At 42.4% G+C, this 18,059-nt stretch overlaps 1 protein-coding gene across 2 annotated transcripts in view; it reads right to left on the bottom strand.

Annotated features, from left to right (window-relative positions):
• PEX14 (peroxisomal biogenesis factor 14) overlaps positions 1-18,059 on the bottom strand; it is a 551,896-nt gene that overhangs the window by 353,643 nt on the left and 180,194 nt on the right. The gene's annotated exons all lie outside the window — the stretch shown is intronic.

Below are 18,059 nucleotides of genomic sequence, written 5' to 3' on the forward strand. Positions count from 1 at the left end.
CTTCCGCAAGCGTCATAAGACCCTTTGTGTGCCAATTTTCTTCTTTCGTGAAAATGTTTGGAATTCACAAGATACAACAAAAACAACCCCTTTTCTCTGCTCTTCAGCCATAGCCAAGAAAAATATCCCAGTTGTGCATTTAGAGACAACAAGGTAGTAGAGAGGGAGCAACAAAGCACGTGGACCAAGAGAGAAAGTGGCGACTGGATAACTTTGGCACGCCCAAACTTGATTTCAAATGTAACAAACATAAATAATACAGATATGCCAAGTATTGCAACCACGTGCTCAAAGGTGAAATTAAAGCCACCAGATTTTTCTTCAAAGAGAACAATGTCCATATATAAAAGAAACAATATTGAGCACTCAAACACCAATCACTAATCCACTCCTCTGAGAACAATCTTCTTATGTTCTTTATTCATGAGCCAAGGTCAACATATCTTTATTGTAATTCCCACAACATACTAGCCAACACCCATTTTGTCTCTGGACATTTGTATTCCAGTTGAGTAGAACAATAATATAATATGTTACAATTCAATCTTACTTTAAAATAATGCATGTAATACCTCTACCATATTCACTGTGACTGAAACAATAAGATATAGTGACATATAGGTTGTAAAAGACAAAGTAAGAATTGGAAATTCCAATTAAAAAAATATAAGTAAATAAACATTCCAAACTAGTAACCTAGTTATCTAGATTACAATTATAAGTAAGGTCAACGCTCAGATTTATTGTGACAAGACTAATATATGGTGTGACACACCATCAACAATTGACACCAACAAGATGAGTCATGAAAGAATATACTAGGTAAGTGTGTATATATAAAAGAAAATTAACCCTAGATTCATCCACCAAGTGTGATTTGAAAGGTGAGGATGTCCCAACTCAGAACTCACCTGATTATAAGAAAGCTTCTCGAATCATATGCTCATGTAGCAAACAAACTCAGTTATCTAATAATCTCACATTATTGTGTAATCTCATGTTTTTTTTCTTTTCTCCTATGTCTATATTTGTCTATGTAATTATGGAACCTGTAACTCTCTGATCCTCATGTAAAGCGCTCCGATACCTCTGGGTCTAGCCAGCGCTATATAAAACTTTGCAAATAAATAACCACCACAAAATAATAATATCTGATGAACGTAGTCCATCTTTCTTCTCAGTTTAAATTATTTATTTCCTGCTTTGACGTCCATCAGTATAGTTTCCAGTCCATGAAACAGAAAGTTACATGGCCATCCTGCGATTTACATTCAAGAGTATGCATTGCAGAGGGATACTTTGAATCTCCCTGTTTAACTGCTCTAAAGAGTTTTGAAATTCTCTCACAGAGGTCTGATAGTACTACACACATTTTGTTGCATTTGCACAACAGAACATATATCAGCATATATCAGCAATTTAGTACCACAGTTTGTTATTCCTAATCTAAAAAATTGGACTGTTATTGTAACAGAAGTATGTCACCTTGTCCTTTGTTAGTCTGCTAACCAGACAACGACCACATTTATAAAAGGCATTTGTTACTACAGACCACCAAGGCACAACATTTGAAGAGCAAGGACAACTAGGGCTAAAAATATTTCTTAATGAAGGCCTGTTGTAATATTCCAGACAAATTGAAGAAAAGTAACTTGGTTTATTAACAGCACGAATAGCATCCATCAAAGAACAGGTTCAGTCTGTACTGTATTCCAACAGTCATAAGCTCTAGTCAACATGTACTAGAACTTAGAACATTCTCAAATATAAACATGTCTCATGCACAGGCATGTGACAATAACAATGCTTTAAAGGAGAAATGTAATAAATAAGAATACAACACATCTCCCTCATTACAAAACAATTGAATAAAGAAAACAGAGATTAGAATATAAAGTATTTAACATGTTTTTGTTAATAAAATGAAATCTTTAAACAATAAATGAATTAACATATCTTTTAGGCATATAAATGACACGTTTATAATCTTTTACTCTATTAGCAATAGAATCACCTCCAGAAGACTCATTTTGTTTATCGGACAAGTTTCTCTCATTACTCATAGTAGTGCATTTTGCTAATTTCTTAATGTTCCAAAATTTACCATCTTGTGTCATAACACTATTGGAAAATATCTTCTTGATCTGAATGGGATCACTAAATTTATTGGACCCTTTGGATATTAACCCAGGTCTAAGAATTCTCACCCACTCTCCCACTTGAAATTCTTGGGATTTTGTGTTCCATTTTTTGTCATACCATATTTTAGTTTTGATTTGCTTACTCTCCACACGTCTGGCTATATCATCCACATTGTCCTTATTCATAACAATTTGATTACATTTCTCTTTTAACCACCATGGTAACATTTTTGATGCTGGATTACGGCCCTTGAACAACTTAAAAGGACTCACTTCAGTGGTAGTGTGGGGGTGTAATGCGGTAAGTCCACAGACGTTCCCTCAAGGCACTTACCCAATTTACTCCAGATTTGACTGATTCCACCACAAAAAAATTTTAAACTCGATTAAATCTTTCAACTTGGCCATTTTCATGTGGTTCGTATAATGAGGTCAATCTATGAATAATGTTGCAGTCCTTGAGAAATTTAGCCATATCACTTGAAGTCAACTGGACACCATTGTCAGAAACCATAATCTAAGGACAACCTTCCCTAGTGAAGACTTCTTTAAAAAAATTAATGACAGCCTCCGTAGTAGCTTTTGGGACAAACTTTACTTCAGGCCACTTGGAGTGATAATCTACTATCACTAAAGCATAGCGTGAAGATTCTGGTAGAATGTTAAAAGGCCCCGATATATCGAAAGCAATTTTTTGCCATGGCTCTGAAGGCCATTTAACTATTTTGAGTGGTGGAGTATATACCTTTAACATCCTTTCCTTGCACACACACTCTTGACACTCCCTAACTGTCCTATCAACAAATTTATCAATGCCTGGCCACCAGAAAATTGAACGTACTAACCGTTTCATGGATGAAATACCGGGATGTGTGTCATGTGCAACTTGTAAAATAACCTCATGCATGCCCTCAGGCGGTATACATTTGCCAGACTTGAAGATAAAACCACAATCATATTCCAACTCAGCCGAGACATTATAAAATGGCATCAATTCCGATCTGATGGTGTTTTTATTTGGCCAACCATTCTGAATGTAATTCATTAAATCTTCCCATCTTGAGTCCTTATTAACACATTCTTTCCATACAGATTCAGTGATATTCTTAAATTTCCCTTGTAACACATCTTGTATAGCTAAAACAAAATCACATTCATTAACTATACTAACCTCATCAACCTTACACGGCAAACGTGACAAGCAATCGGCTGTCACATTCTTTTTCCCTGGTACATAAATAGTGACAAAATTATATTCCTGTAGCCTAGAAGTTAGTCTCGCAATTCTGGCTGTGGAGTTCCATCCACCTCCCACAGATAAAATATTTACTAAAGGCTTATGATCCGTTCTTAGAATAAATTTTGATCCCCAAACGTAAAGTCTAAAATGTTCAATAGCCCAAACGCACGCTAACAATTCTTTTTAAATTACAGAGTATTTGCGTTCCAATTCTTTTTCAATTACAGAGTATTTGCGTTCACACTCATTCAATGTCCTTAATGCAAATGCCACATTCCATTCCTCACTACCTTCCCTTTGAGACAAAACTCCACCCAAACCATACAGGCTGGCATCCACTGTAATGATACATTCTTTGTTAATTCTAAAAGGTTTTAAATTGGGAGCTTTAACTTTGTCTCTCTTAATTTCATTAAAAGCTCGTTGTTGAATATCAGACCAAGAATATTCTATTCCTTGTCTCAACAACTTTCTTAACGGTTCCATCTTATTTGCAAAATTCACCACAAACTTGCTGTAGTATTCGCACATACCAGCAAATGATAATAACTGATCCTTGTTTTTTGGAACTGGAGCTTGAGTAATAGCCTCTACATTGGATTTTTTTGGAAATACACCCTTACCTGATAACGTATGTCCTAAATATTCAATTGATTCTTGAAAAAGTTTGCACTTATGTGCTTTTACTGTTAAACCATTACTTTGTAACCTCTTACATACTTCCCACAAATGACGTTCATGTTCGTTGGTATTTTTTTAAATATATCGTCCTGAAAACATTTTACATATGAATCTATATCTCTAAAAATATGAAACATGACCCTTTGAAATACAGATGCAGCGGACGCTAGTCCAAATGGCATGCATACATATTGAAAAAGACCCTGTGGTGTTATAAATGCTGTAAGTTTTCTAGACTCTTCTGTTAATTCGATCTGATGGTAGGCAGACCTTAAGTCCAATGTAGAGAAGATGTTTGCACCATCAAAAAGTGAGACAAATTCATTTATGTTTGGTAGCGGATGACAATCAATAATTATATTGGAATTTAACGCCCTTAGGTCAACACATAATCTTAATTTTTGATCCTGTTTTCTTACTAAAACTATGGGAGAAACCCACTCTGAGGACTCTATAGGTTCAATAATCCCTTCCTTCAATAAGTCATCTAACATAGTCTTGAGTTCTTCTCTTATGTTAATGGGAACTCCTCTGAGTTTTTGAATGACAGGTGTATGATTTTTTTAAGTAAAATCTTGTGTGAAAAGTTCTTAAGTTTCCCTAGTTTTTCACAGAAAACTGTATTGAAATGTTTGATAAGATCACATCCCTTACTATTTAACATTTACTATTTAACATAGAATCATTGGATAGTTCAATTACAGAAACGGTGTCCATCAGACTATCACATAGAGAGACAAGTTCTTTTGCCCTGGGATTTTAAAATGATACCTAACTTCCATTGATCAAACCATCCCAATACGTTGATACCCTTAACGGAAATGTATAGCTTTATAGTGGTTTTCCTGTTTTTAAATTGAATTTCAACTAGGAAAAATCCAATCATTTCAATCTTTGTACCAGAGAAATTAACAGCAGAAATATCAGGTACATTCATATTACCTAACTTTTTTGGATTAGTAAAAGTACTCTCTAAATAATCTTGAGTAATTATGGTCCATGGAGATCCTGAATCAACCATAAAAAGTAAATCAACTTCACAGACTGTAAAATTACATTTTGGTGAATTACGTTGTATATCAAATTGATCATTTATAATTGATACCACAAAACCTGATTCATTGTTAGATTCATTAGATTCACCACTCAACTTACTACTCATATAATTGTTTACACTTCCTTCAGCAATCCTAGATACAGCTCCTTTATTTTGTACAGGAAGAAGTCTGTCCCTGCACATGTTACTAAAATGTCCAATTCTCTTGCAAAAATGACATTCTTTTTTTAAAGCAGGACAACCTGAAAAGGAAGCTATGTGAAATTTGTTACCACATCTAAAACACATTCCTAGAAAGTTCTGGTTAAAAGATCTCTGAGAAGGAAATTGTTTTGTCTTATTAAAAGAGAAATCTTGTTTAGTTCCTTGTTTATGTTTTACAACACAAACTTCATCTTCAATTTGTTTCTTCTCAGCGTTGTTTTTTATGGTGTTCATCCATAAATCAGATTGTTCTTGTGCCTTAGCTACAGCAATGGTTTCGGCTAAATTCGGATCACCCATAACCCATAGTTTATCCTGAGTCTTTTTACACTTGGTATGAACGATGATTTGATCTCGTATCATTTCATCTGTGATTGCACCAAAGTTACAGTGTAGACTTAAAAATCTTAGTGAAGTTAAAAAAATCTTCAAAAGATTCATCTTCTTTCTGTTTTCTAGTATAAAACTTAAAACGTTTAAGTGCAATGCTTAAATTGGGTTTACATCTTTTTTCAAGTCTTGCCAGGGCTTCAGTATAAGGGTTTAAATTATTATCACCACTACCTTCATTGCTGGAAGTAATTTGGGGTAAAGATCTAAAAATTTCTTGTCCTTCTGAACCCAAGCAATGAAGAAGAATACTTTTCTTTCTTTCCGCACCCATCCTCTCACCATCAATAGCTTTCATGTAATTTACAAACTCTTGTTTCCACCTTGTCCATGGCATGGGTGGATCACCTTTTGATTGTAAAAACTTGGTGGGGGGGTCAAATTGCATGTTGCTTATAAATAGAACTAAATGTATAACAAAATTTTAAATTGATAAGTAAATAAATAATTTTCCCATGAGAATTGTATGAAGAAACCACAACTGCCAAATATTGAGAATGTTAATTTGTAGGGAGGATATTATGTAGTAAATGTTGTAAACATCAACAAATAAACGCTTACTTCTGTTCAAAATTTGTTAATGAATGTATGGTAGCAATCGATGTCTAGAAATGATGTCTCCGCGAATTTCTTCCTTACTAGCGTAACTATAGTAACTGGAAGCTTGTAAAATGGCCGCCGGACATATTACGTAATACACCGTGCGTGATGAGCGTCTTCACGCATGCGCATCAACATCGTTTGCTGACATCGAGGGACGCGTGAGGAGATTCTACAAAGGTAGGACGCGAGCGTATTTTAAAAGAAAATAGATGGTATAGTTGCTCGAAGTCTTACAATGTGTCGATAAACTTCAGTTTCACTTCATAGTGATAAAGATGAGCAAATTGGAATGAGCAATGTAGAGAAATTTAAAAACGAGTAAATGTATTTTGTAATAATCCGTAAGTTTCGTATTAAATTCAATAAAAGGTGAAATTTAGATTAAATTCACTGAAAATACTGCCGCAGGTGCTATCAAGGCACATGGAAAAGGTGCAGCCGCTGGCACAATCATAAATGCTTAAAATAAATCTTGTACATACCAGAGAAAATTTTCCAAATCGTAAAAAATTGTAAAATTGGGTTCAAAGCACCACTTAAGTCCGTGCTGCAAGTGGTGATTTCCATTCGTCGCCAAAATTGTTGTAATATTCCAGACAAATTGAAGAAAAGTATCTTGGTTTATTAACAGCACGAATAGCATCCATCAAAGAACAGGTTCAGTCTGTACTGTATTCCAACAGTCATAAGCTCTAGTCAACATCTACTAGAACTTAGAACATTCTCAAATATAAACATGTCTCATGCACAGGCATGTGACAATAACAATGCTTTAAAGGGGAAATGTAATAAATAAGAATACAACAAGGCCGTTTATGAAAAGTAATACTGGGATGTGGGGAAATAGAACCATAGCACATGGGTGGACATTTGAGTGAGATAAGCAACACATGAGGGAGAGAGCTAGACAAACATGCACTCCCATGTAATGCGGAGTGAAAAATAAAACACTTATCTCCGCAAATGTGAGCAGTGAAAAGATACATATGAGTCAACCAAAATGATAGCGACAATAAATCCAACCAATGGAGATCAATGATTAGGATCTAATCCCACGGTCTGTTCACAATAGATCTTATACACACATGTAGCTTGTGTGGTCTGGCAGCAGGGACGCAAAATCCTTCGGATGTGCAGCTGCTGTTTAAAACTTTAACCTTTCATCCTTAGTGTCCATGATATGCAAAAAAGATAATACTTTTGTGGAGGTGTTGGTGTACCCTTATCCAATTGCAAGTGTTACTCTTTCTGAATAACTCAAACTCAGTACACTAGGAAGACCTACATCTTTTCAGAATGCCTTTTAATTGTATCCTCCATAGTACCTAGTTATTCATTGTTTGTTAGTTGGTGCAAGCAGTTTAAAAATCATAATTTCTGTACTTTAGCAATGCACTCCTTCACACACATTGTAGGTAAAGAAATCTTGCAAGTCACATAATCATGGGCCTGAACTGCCTAGAATGTCGAGCTAATAAAAGAAACATATGGTGCTGCTTGGTTCACATGCAGGGCCCGGGGACAGCGACAAAGTTCAATCAATCAATCATTTGTAGAGCGCACTACTTACCCGTGAGTGTCTCAAGGCGCTGGGGGAGGGAGAGAGGGTGCTGCTACTGCTCGAACAGCCAGGTCTTGAGGAGTCTCCTGATGGCCAGCAGGTCTTGGGTCTGTCGTAGGGGAATGGAGAGGGTATTCCAGGTGTTAGCAGTGAGGTGGGAGAACGATCTTCCGCCGGCGGTTGCTCGATGGATGCGGGGGACGGTAGCGAGGGCGAGGTTAGCGGAGCGAAGCTGGCGGGTCAGGGTGTAGAAGTTGAGTAGTTCGTTGAGGTATGCTGTCCGGTGTTGTGGAGTGCTTTGTGAGAGTGGGTGAGGAGCTTGAAGGTGATCCTCTTGTTGACGGGGAGCCAGTGCAGGTCTTTCAGGTGAGCTGTGATGTGGCTGTGGCAAGGGATGTCTAGGATGAGGTGTGCAAAGGCATTCTGTATGTGTTGTAGTCGTTTGAGTTTGGCTGAGGTTCCCGCATAGAGAGCGTTGCCGTAGTACAGTCTGCTGATGACGAGGGCCTGGGTGACCGTTCTTCTGGTTCCGGTGGGGATCCATCTGTAGATCTGGCGTAGCATGCAGAGGGTGTTGAAGCAGGAGGAGGAGACGGGGTTTACTTGTTGGGTCATTGACAACACGGAGTCCAGGATGACTCCCAGGTTGCGTGAGTGGTCGGTGGTCATTGGTGCAGCTCCCAGTGCGGCCGGACACCATAAGTCGTCCCAGGCGGAGGGGGTGGATCCGATGATGAGAACCTCCGTCTTGTCAGAGTTCAGTTTCAGGCGGCTGTTCATCATCCATTCGGCAATGGCCTTCATTCCTCTGCGGAGGTTGGATTTGGCGGTGGTGGGGGCCTTGGTGAGGGAGAGGATCAGTTGGGTGTCGTCGGTGTATGAGATGATGTTGAGGTCGTGCGTTTGAACGGTGTTGGCGAGCGGTGCCATGTAGACGCCGAAGAGTGTCGGGATGAGGGACAATCCAGGGTGTACGCCGCAGATGATCTTGGTGTCTTTAGAGCGGAATGGCGGGATGCGGACACTCTGGGTTCTGCCAGTGAGGAGGTGGTCAACTCCAGTACTTTGTCGCGTATCCCTGCGTTGTGGAGGCGTGTGCGGAGGGTGTGGTGGCAGACGGTGTCGAAGGCGGCCGAGAGGTCCAGGAGGATGAGGGCAGTTTCGGCACTTTGTCCGTTGTCCAGCATGGCCCTGATGTCATCTGTGGCGGCAATGAGGGCAGTTTCTGTACTGTGGTTGCTGTGGAATCCAGATTGGGACGGGTCCAGGATGTTGTTCTTTTCGGGGAAGGAGGTCAGTTGCCTGTTGACAATCTTCTCGATGACCTTCGCCGGGAACGGGAGGAGGGAGATGGGCCGGAAGTTCTTGAGGTCCTTGGGGTCTGCCTTTGGCTTCTTGAGTAGGGCGTTGATCTCGGCGTGCTTCCAGCTTTCCGGGAAGGTGGCGGACTCGAAGGAGCTGTTGATGATTTTGCGGAGATGGGGTGCGATGGTGGAGCTTGCTTTGTTGAAGATGGGGTGTGGGCAGGGGTCAGATGGTGAGCCGGAGTGGATGGTGTTCATGATTTTGATGGTGTCTTCGTCGCTGATATGGGCCCAGGAGAGCAGGGGGTTGTTGTGCTGGGGGGCGGTGTGACTGAGGTGACTGTGTCTGTCAGGGGGGCCTGGTTGCTGAAGCTGTCGTGGATGTCTGCGATGTTGCGGTGGAAGAAGGTGGCTAGGGAGTCGCAGAGGTCTTGTGATGGCTGGATGTCATTGGAGCTGGGGCTGGAGAGTTCCCTCACGATGTTGAAGAGATCTTTGCTGTTGTGTGCGTTGCTGTCAATGCGTTCATTGAAGGAGGTCCTTTTGGTGGTTCGGATGAGTTAGTGGTGTCTGCGGATAGCACTCCTGTAGGCTGTGTTGCTGTCCGGTGTCTGTTCGTGATACCACTTCTTCTCGAGCCTCCGGCAGGCCTGCTTGGATGCCTGGAGATCGGCGGTGAACCAGATGGCTTTTCCGTCGGTGCGTCTGTTCGAGGGTTTATTAATCGGGGCTAGAGTGTTGGCGCAGTCGTTGATGCAATGCCTGAGGTTGAGGGTGGCGGAGTCGGTGTCTGTAGTGTCCGTGGGGCCCATTGTGTGCGGTGGTGCGTGGTAGACTTCTCGAAGGTGAAGTGGACGCAGCGGTGATCGGTCCAGTGGAGTTCGGTGGTGGAGCTGAAGGTGATGTTGCTGGCGGAGAAGATGGGGTCGAGCGTGTGTCCGGTGGAGTGGGTGGGAGTTGCGACGAGCTGTTTGTGACAGAGGTTGGCAAGGTTGTTGAGCAGGGTGGTGGAGTTGCTGTCGTCTGTGTTCTCGAGGTGGAAGTTCAGGTCTCCGAAAGGATGTAGTCCGTGGAAGCAACGGCGTGCATGCTGATGAAGTCAGCGATGGAGTCGCTGAACTGTGGGCGAGTGGTCTGTAGATGAGGGTTCCACGGAGGGTGGTGTTGGTGTGGATCTGGAAGTGCAGGTGTCCGGCAGTGCTAAGCGTGTTGTCCGTGCTGGTCGAGGTTCTGAGGGTGTTTCGGTGGACGACGGCGATTCCTCTTCCTGATCCGTTGGTGCGGTCCCTGCGAGTGATATTGTAGCCGTCCGGGATGGCTATGGCAATGTCGGGTGCCGAGGAGGGGTTCATCTAGGTCTCCGTCAGGAAGGTGACATCTGGGGAGGAGGAGTCGAGTAGGTCCCAGAGTTCGATGGCGTGTTTGCAGGCGGAGCGGGTGTTGAGTACAATGCATCGGAGGCTGTTGCAGTGGTTTGGAGGCTGGTGTAGCTGCAGTTCCGGCAGGAGAAGGGTCCATGGGTGTGCTTTGGGGTGGTCCGGCAGCAGGTGTGAGATCGGCCGGTGTTGAGTGCGTGGAGGGGGCTGGCGTCGTAGCAATGTCGGGCTTTGTGGTGTTCGCGGGGCCAAGGGGTCTGGCGCTGGGCACGGTCCAGGCTTCGGGTGCGGGCGCACAGCGGCCGCCATTAAGACAGGGAGGTGGGAGGGAAGGGCAGCTGGGAGGCGGGTGGGCTGGTGGATGGGTGAGTGAGAGGGCGGGGCCACAGGGGACACAGCGGCGGGAAAATGTAGTGTGGCGGGAAGCAGGGAAACGAGTGAGTAACAGTGCAACAAGGGGAAATAGTCAGACAAAACGAGTGGAAATACAGTGCAACTGGGAGGAAAAGAGCAGAAAAAACGGGTGGAAATACAGAGAAACAAGGGGAAATAAGCGGACAAAAACGAGTGGAATTGCGGAGAAACAAGGGAGAAATACGCAAAGAAAAAAACAAGAGCAGCCCCAGGGGGCTAGAACTCGCGGTGAAGAGGCACAGCACAGACAGGTGGTGCTAGCTGTGTGGCGTGGGGAACGACCTGCCTGCACACAGGGTCAAGGTCACAGCTCAGTTAATCACATGGTTTCACTTTAATCCTTGCTTGACTGGGGCCCACGGCTGGAGTGAGCTTGGGTTCCCAGTTGACCCTGGAGTTCTGTGGGGGTTTGGGAGGATGGCTCTTGCACATAGCTCATGGCTCCCACAACCCTCCCAGTCACATATAGACCTTGGTAAAGAAGTGGATCCTGCCTGGCTCTGCTCCTATCCCATTGTATCCTATGGGCCTGGAGTGTGGCATATATCGTACAATTAGATAGGGCTCACATCTTTGTTGTAGTGGTGCTTTCCCCTAAAACATGCTTATATACGTTCTAGCTGAAAGTTGCAGTATGATCCCTTTTGGAAGTCTCCCATGATTACCCAAAAATATAAAATGCACCTGGGTTCTAGAGACAACTCAGGTAGCCTGATGGCCCAGGATTCCAAAACCACCTATGAATATTAGCTTAGATGGAAAAAACGTAATGGATGCACATTATCAATAATAAGTCTGCTACAAACAACCGGACACACATTTGTAAGTTCGGTGTAGCAGACTAAGTTAAACTCTGGCAGTTCGATGTAGCAGATAAAAGCAAATCTGCTAATAATTGACAAAAGTATAACTGTGCTCCATAGAAAACAAGTAATCTGCAAGGATCATACCTCATTTAATAAGTAAATAATAAAGTAAATAATAAAATACAGTCCTCTACCTAGCGAGCCTCCAAAAACTAGCATTAGCCAACATTATTCAAAAATTGGGAATTTTGGCTCAAACAAAAATAAAGATTTGTAGAAGTATATAACCCATTACCAGTATATGTTCAGTAAAGATTCAGAAAATCAAAGAAACTGTATTTTATTAGCACCAAATTGGTATTAACTATTAAGTAACTCCACTACTGGATACTAATTTCATGGCAAAGGACCAATCAGTCTAAGCACACTCCCAAATGACAAGTTGAGCCAGAACTGTTAAATCATATACTCTCTTTAAAGACCAAAGAGAAACCACAAGCACTTCTGTCTCGTAGCGCTCAAATGAGGACACGAAAGGAGGGGGGGTAAAGTCAGCTTGGGAGGAGGGTGGGTGGGGGGTAAAAGGTAACACGGACGAAGAGAAGTAGGGTAGGAGGGAGAGTGCAAGGGCAACATGGAAGAACATGTCTATCCATGGCCGGACTGGGAACCAAAACCGGCCCTGGCAAAGTGCTCGGCCGGCCCCCCTCCCCCCTGGGGGTTGTGGGTGCCGCCGAGCTCTTTGCCGGGGCCGGTTTTCAGACGATTTTGTAACAGGTCACTGATAAACAAAAAGAGAGTAAGGGTATGGCAGATCACTCTCTTACCCCAAAGGAATAATTACATAAACAACTGAAGAGTGATGGAACAAGACACCACATACGGGGGAAACTATTGACGTGGTAAAGAAAGGACAGAAAAGAGAAGGAGAACCAAAGGTAGGTTGAGTAAGAACCCTCACTCACCACCTAGTGGTGACATGCTTCATCACTGGGTTCCCACTGGAAAGACCTAGCGTCTTTCCAGTGTGCTACGACGCCTGTTTTGCAGCTGAGCTGGTTGTTGTGAGTGTTGAGGGTGCAAACAGAAAAACAAAAAATGCGTAGTTGTGACAATCAACTAGTTGCTGCCTGGGTCTTAACCGGCCTTAAGCCGTGAATATTTTGGAACAAATGTCCTTATATTTTAACTTTTTCACACATTATTCCTCACGGCTGGGTGCACCTTAGTGCGTGCATACCACCGGAGGATCACTGTCCTTTGGTCCTGACGAAAGCTGAGCGACTTGGGCTCATCCAGCAGAAACATGTCGACCATTTTTCACTCAGTGGACTAGGTGTCTCTAATTATTGAGACTCATCCTATGTTTCCACTTTAAATTGTTTTTAACTAATGCCGGTTGGACTTTGAATAAAATAGTTGATTGTCACAACTACGCATTTTTTAATTAATTACACTCACTTAGCACAATTTGGTTTTTCTGTTTGCACCCTCAACACTCACAACAACCAGCTCCGCTGCAAAACAGGCGTCGTAGCACACTGGAAAGACGTTAGGTCTTTCCAGTGGGAACCCAGTGATGAAGCATGTCACCACTAGGTGGTGAGCGAGGGTTCTTACTCAACCTACCTTTGGTTCTCCTTCGCTTTTCTGTCCTTTCTTTACCACGTTAATAGTTTCCCCCGTATGTGGGATTTTGTAACAGGGCCAATTTTGCAGCTATGCTGCAAAAACGGCCCCCATGGCCCCAAACCGGCCCCCTACCCGTGCGGCGCACCGGGGGATTGCCCTGTGCCCGCTACGGCCAGTCCGGCCCTGTGCCTATCAAACAACAAAATACAGAAAAATATTTTTAAAACAAGCGCAGTCTGAAAATAAACTTTCTCTGCTAGAGTGAAGTGTATTTGAAGCAGGAGAGGCGGCAGGACGGAAATAGAAGACCTGTAAACAGAATCAGAATTATAGAGTGCATCCTCATAGATGCAGCGTTATGGAGAGCTTCCGCACAGAGGCAGTATTATGGAGCACCCCCCCCCCAAAAAAATAAAAATAATTGGGTGTTGTCAAAACATGAGCACCAGAAGGACACTCCGTTGGAACAAAAGCAGCACTTTGTCTATGCATCATGGGAGGGTTAACAACAAAAAGACGAACTAAAACCAGCACCACTAACCAAACCAAAGGACAGAAGAGTGATAATGAAGTCATCCAATGGTAAGTAATGGGCGGGCTCTAAGCCATCTTTAAGCTAACAAATTGTCTCTCAAGCGACAGCGAATACGGGGTTTCGGGTGAGACCTAAAAAGGTGTTTATTCCAGCAACCTATCTCTAGGAGACTTAAGCAATTCTTTTGGTTGAGATCCACAAGGCAGTTATGGGGTTTGCCTATTCCAAAGTGTTTCTTAGTCAGCTTAGCTACTCTTTTCAAACGAGAACATCCTTAACCACACACATTAGAACCAAAATTCCATTCACCTTGCAGTCAGGATATATGTAGAATGCTATTTAAATCTTAAAGCAACCTTGTACTTGATGGCACGATACTGTGACTCGCCCAGAATTACAAAAGTGTTTTGCCGCGTGCAGCACTCACAATATGCACCAAACCAAATTTTGACATAAACTGGTTGATCGAACTGAACAGCAACAAACTTCCATAGAACCAGGATCCAAAACTGGCACTCTGGGCATCCCCATGAGGCACTCTCTAACACCGCGCTCCTTTGAATTGTGGCTGTTTTCCTGAGGTACCCAGGTGTTAAGGGGGCTAAAAGGTTTGCAATTTACTTAAAAAACATAACTACAAGAGAAGACAGAATGCAAAGAAAGCCTTTGGAAAGAGATCAGGAGCACTCGTCACCCACTCCTCACCCCCCCAAATCAATCATAACTCAATTTGATAACCTTCAGTTTCTACTGAAGAGCAGTGCAGCGATCAAAGCCTCTTATCGCTCAGATTATGGATCAGAGAGTTTGCTAAAGAGCATTTCTCCCTGCCCCCCAAAAACTCAACACTTCTCCAAGGGTTTAAAAGGAGGAATGCTGCCACCTTTCACTACAGAGAGGATTGTGTAAGCTCCTTCACCCTGCGCCACCCTACCACTAAAAATAAAGACGTATTAACTTTTAAAACACACTAAGTTGCCGGCTGAGAGCAGGGTGCCCGGTGAGGTAAGAGGCCGCAAGCAGCATTTATATCTGGAAATCTGATTAGCCCCTCAAGCGGCCGAGGTACCTGGCGAAGTGCTCAAAATTGAATCAAAAAATGATACAAAAACATTAACCTGATGGCTAAAAACCTCTACATTTAAACATTTAAAGTCATCACTGAGCTTTTATTGAGCAGTTTCGAGATTTCATTAAGTTTCAAATCGACGAGTACGCATCTGAGGTTCACTTCGTAAAGAGATTTTTTTCCTTTCTTAAATCAAATGCTCTCCATAAATTTATTTTTCCAGGACAAAAATACAATAAGTGCATTTCTTGGAAGTCTGATGTACAGTGATATGCCTTCAGTACCACGCACTCATCTTGCGATGCCAGACGCAAAGTGCCTGGAGAAGGCTCAGAGTGGCGGCACGTGGTACGCCAGAACCCAGGGTTGTGGAAGACCATCCTTAGCGCCAACATGGCTGCCAGTTGCACACCGGGAGCATTCTCAAGGATAACTCAGATTCATCTGCATATGGGACACCCGAATCAAGGGCAGGGAATACTGGAGCTGTAGATGGTATGAGGGATACCAAGCAGACATTGCAAGAAATATTCCAGCTGCATGTGGAAAACCGCGGCTCAATGCTGAGGAAAGCAACCATGGGGTTTCAGGACAGCTTGCACGTGAGACAAGATGACTCAGGGCAGTAAAAGACCCTTGCAAAGCTTCAGACTGTTGCACGTGTGGCACCAGGACTGTAGTGGACAATCACAGAGTCTCAGAATGGCTGCATTTGAAACACCACTACTGCTCAATCTTAGGGATTCAAAATTATTAATGTGGGGTGCCAGGTAACAGGGCGATGAAGGACATTCCTGTGGCTTCAGAACAGCTGCATGTCCGACTACTACAATCAGGCTGGAGAAGGACAATATCCAGGTAGGTTACCAAAGTATACAATTCTGCACCATACAAGTCCACAGACCAGTTTTAAGTTTGAAAGGGAGCAGCAAACAGGCCCACCTGCAGCCATGAAAAATATAGTCCGGTTTTCTGAACCTACTATAGGAAGTGTGGTAGATTTTAACCCCTCCTCATACCCTCGCAATAGTGGGGCCCCAAGAACGAATGGAAACATGTCTACAGTTAAAATTCTAATTAGCTCAGTGCAGTGAAGTTTTCTTTATGATCAAGCTCATTTGGACCTTAAAAATTTCCTGTTGTCATAATAACCGAATATGTCCAAATTCAGTCAATTAAGAGCGATTCTCCCTACTTTCAGTTGGTTGTTCATCTGTCATTATCCAAGGCTTCTCGGCTCTGGAACTCATATCCCTTACAACTACACAAAAAGCAAGTTTCTAAAAATTCAGGCTTGTCATTTTGCAGCATTTATAAGGTCATCTGCCCATTATCTTAATATGTGGAAAGTATGTACGAGATTTACAAAACAGTTTTTAAACGACCTCACATTATTTTGGATGATAATATCTAGCGTATTATGGTTTTTGAGTAACGTCTACATGAGACCCCATAATCTTTCTTGTTATGTCAAAAAGTATTGCATTTTATCCACTCAATGTAAATCCCTCCCATCCGAACTTTGTGAAGCATTCTTCAAGTTGCTAAGGTGTAATGCTAAAAATGAACAAAATACCTAACAAATAAAAAAAAAAGCAGCACACACTTCTGGTAATGCAGCATTCATTCATGTAGTACCGCCACTACCACTCCCACTAACAGTAGGCAAGTAAATTAACAGGTATTTCTACCAACGCATGCGACCACAGCGCCAAATCTGGTAAAACAAGCTGGAAAAGCCATCACACCTTCTATACCAGCAGGCATTTTTATAAACACACACTAGAGCAACAGACATGTCTGCAACACTCACGGCATAACTGGAGCCATGTACCTCACTACACACACTATAAAATCAAGGATTTTTGCCAGCAAGTCTACAGGCAATCCTGTTCATAAGCCCTCACAAACAGCAAATATTTATTTTAATGGGCACATGATATGAACAGCACAAGTTATAATTGAACGCATTGCTGCCAGTGTACGAGCTAGGACAGTAGCACTTCTGTCACCACGCAGTACAACGATGGACATGTTTGCAAACATGCTAAAGCAACAAAGGGAATACGCCCAAATAACAGCAGGACTAGATATCACATTCTACAACAGCAGGTATGTCTACAAACACGCTGCATAACAGCAGATTTCTCTGCGAACTCGTGGACAATAATAACTGTAGGTATCACTGTCGAAATATGCTATAAAAATGGCATAGCCACCAACACAAACCAGAATGGTAAGCCATTCTGCCACCAGAATCGTTATTAGCAGAAGCTTCTGACCAAACCTAAATTAAAAACGGACAAGTGCTAAACCTTTTCCTCCTCAAAATCCTTAAACATTGGCCCATGCTGCGCACTTAAACTATTGCTGACCATATTTGACCACTCAAATTATACACAAAAGAAATACAATAAGACTAGGGGTCAGAGAAGTACACAATTAGTTTTTTTTAAAAAAGGGTCAAATGGGGGCGCTCAGGAGGAGCAAACGTTTTAACAACATCTTTCTAAATTTGGTATAGGGCTTTACAAGAGATCTCCTTTTCAAAAATTCTGGAAAAATCACAGAAGACACTGTCCTTGTCGGGGATGGTTGACATGCATAAGAACGACCCTGTTTGGCCTTCCGCATCACTGAAGTCCATCCAGTGACATATTTGGGAGCTCTTCTCATGTATTCATGTGAGTAGCCTTAATTGCATTAATAATGCTGCTTATGGTTTGAAATCCAATCTTCTATCCATAAAGCTGCTATACATAAACTGCCATAGACATCCACATCTGATGAAGATCCCATGAAACATTATTTACCTGCCATGGGGTCGAAACCTCGACTTACCGAGTGCCTTAGTATTTAACCCCTTCGACGCTCATGACGAGCTGGGCTCGTCATGAGGTAGCCTCCTGCTACGCTCATGACGAGCCCAGCTCGTCATGAAACATGCGTTTTTAAAAATCTCAGCACTCGAGCAGAATTCCGCTAGCGCGCATGCGGTTAATGAAACACGTTTTCAAGTGTGAATTAGAAAATCATTAAAAACGTA

This window comes from Lissotriton helveticus, chromosome 5_1 (assembly GCF_964261635.1).
Source record: "Lissotriton helveticus chromosome 5_1, aLisHel1.1, whole genome shotgun sequence".
In the NCBI taxonomy this organism is placed as follows: Eukaryota; Metazoa; Chordata; class Amphibia; order Caudata; family Salamandridae; genus Lissotriton; species Lissotriton helveticus.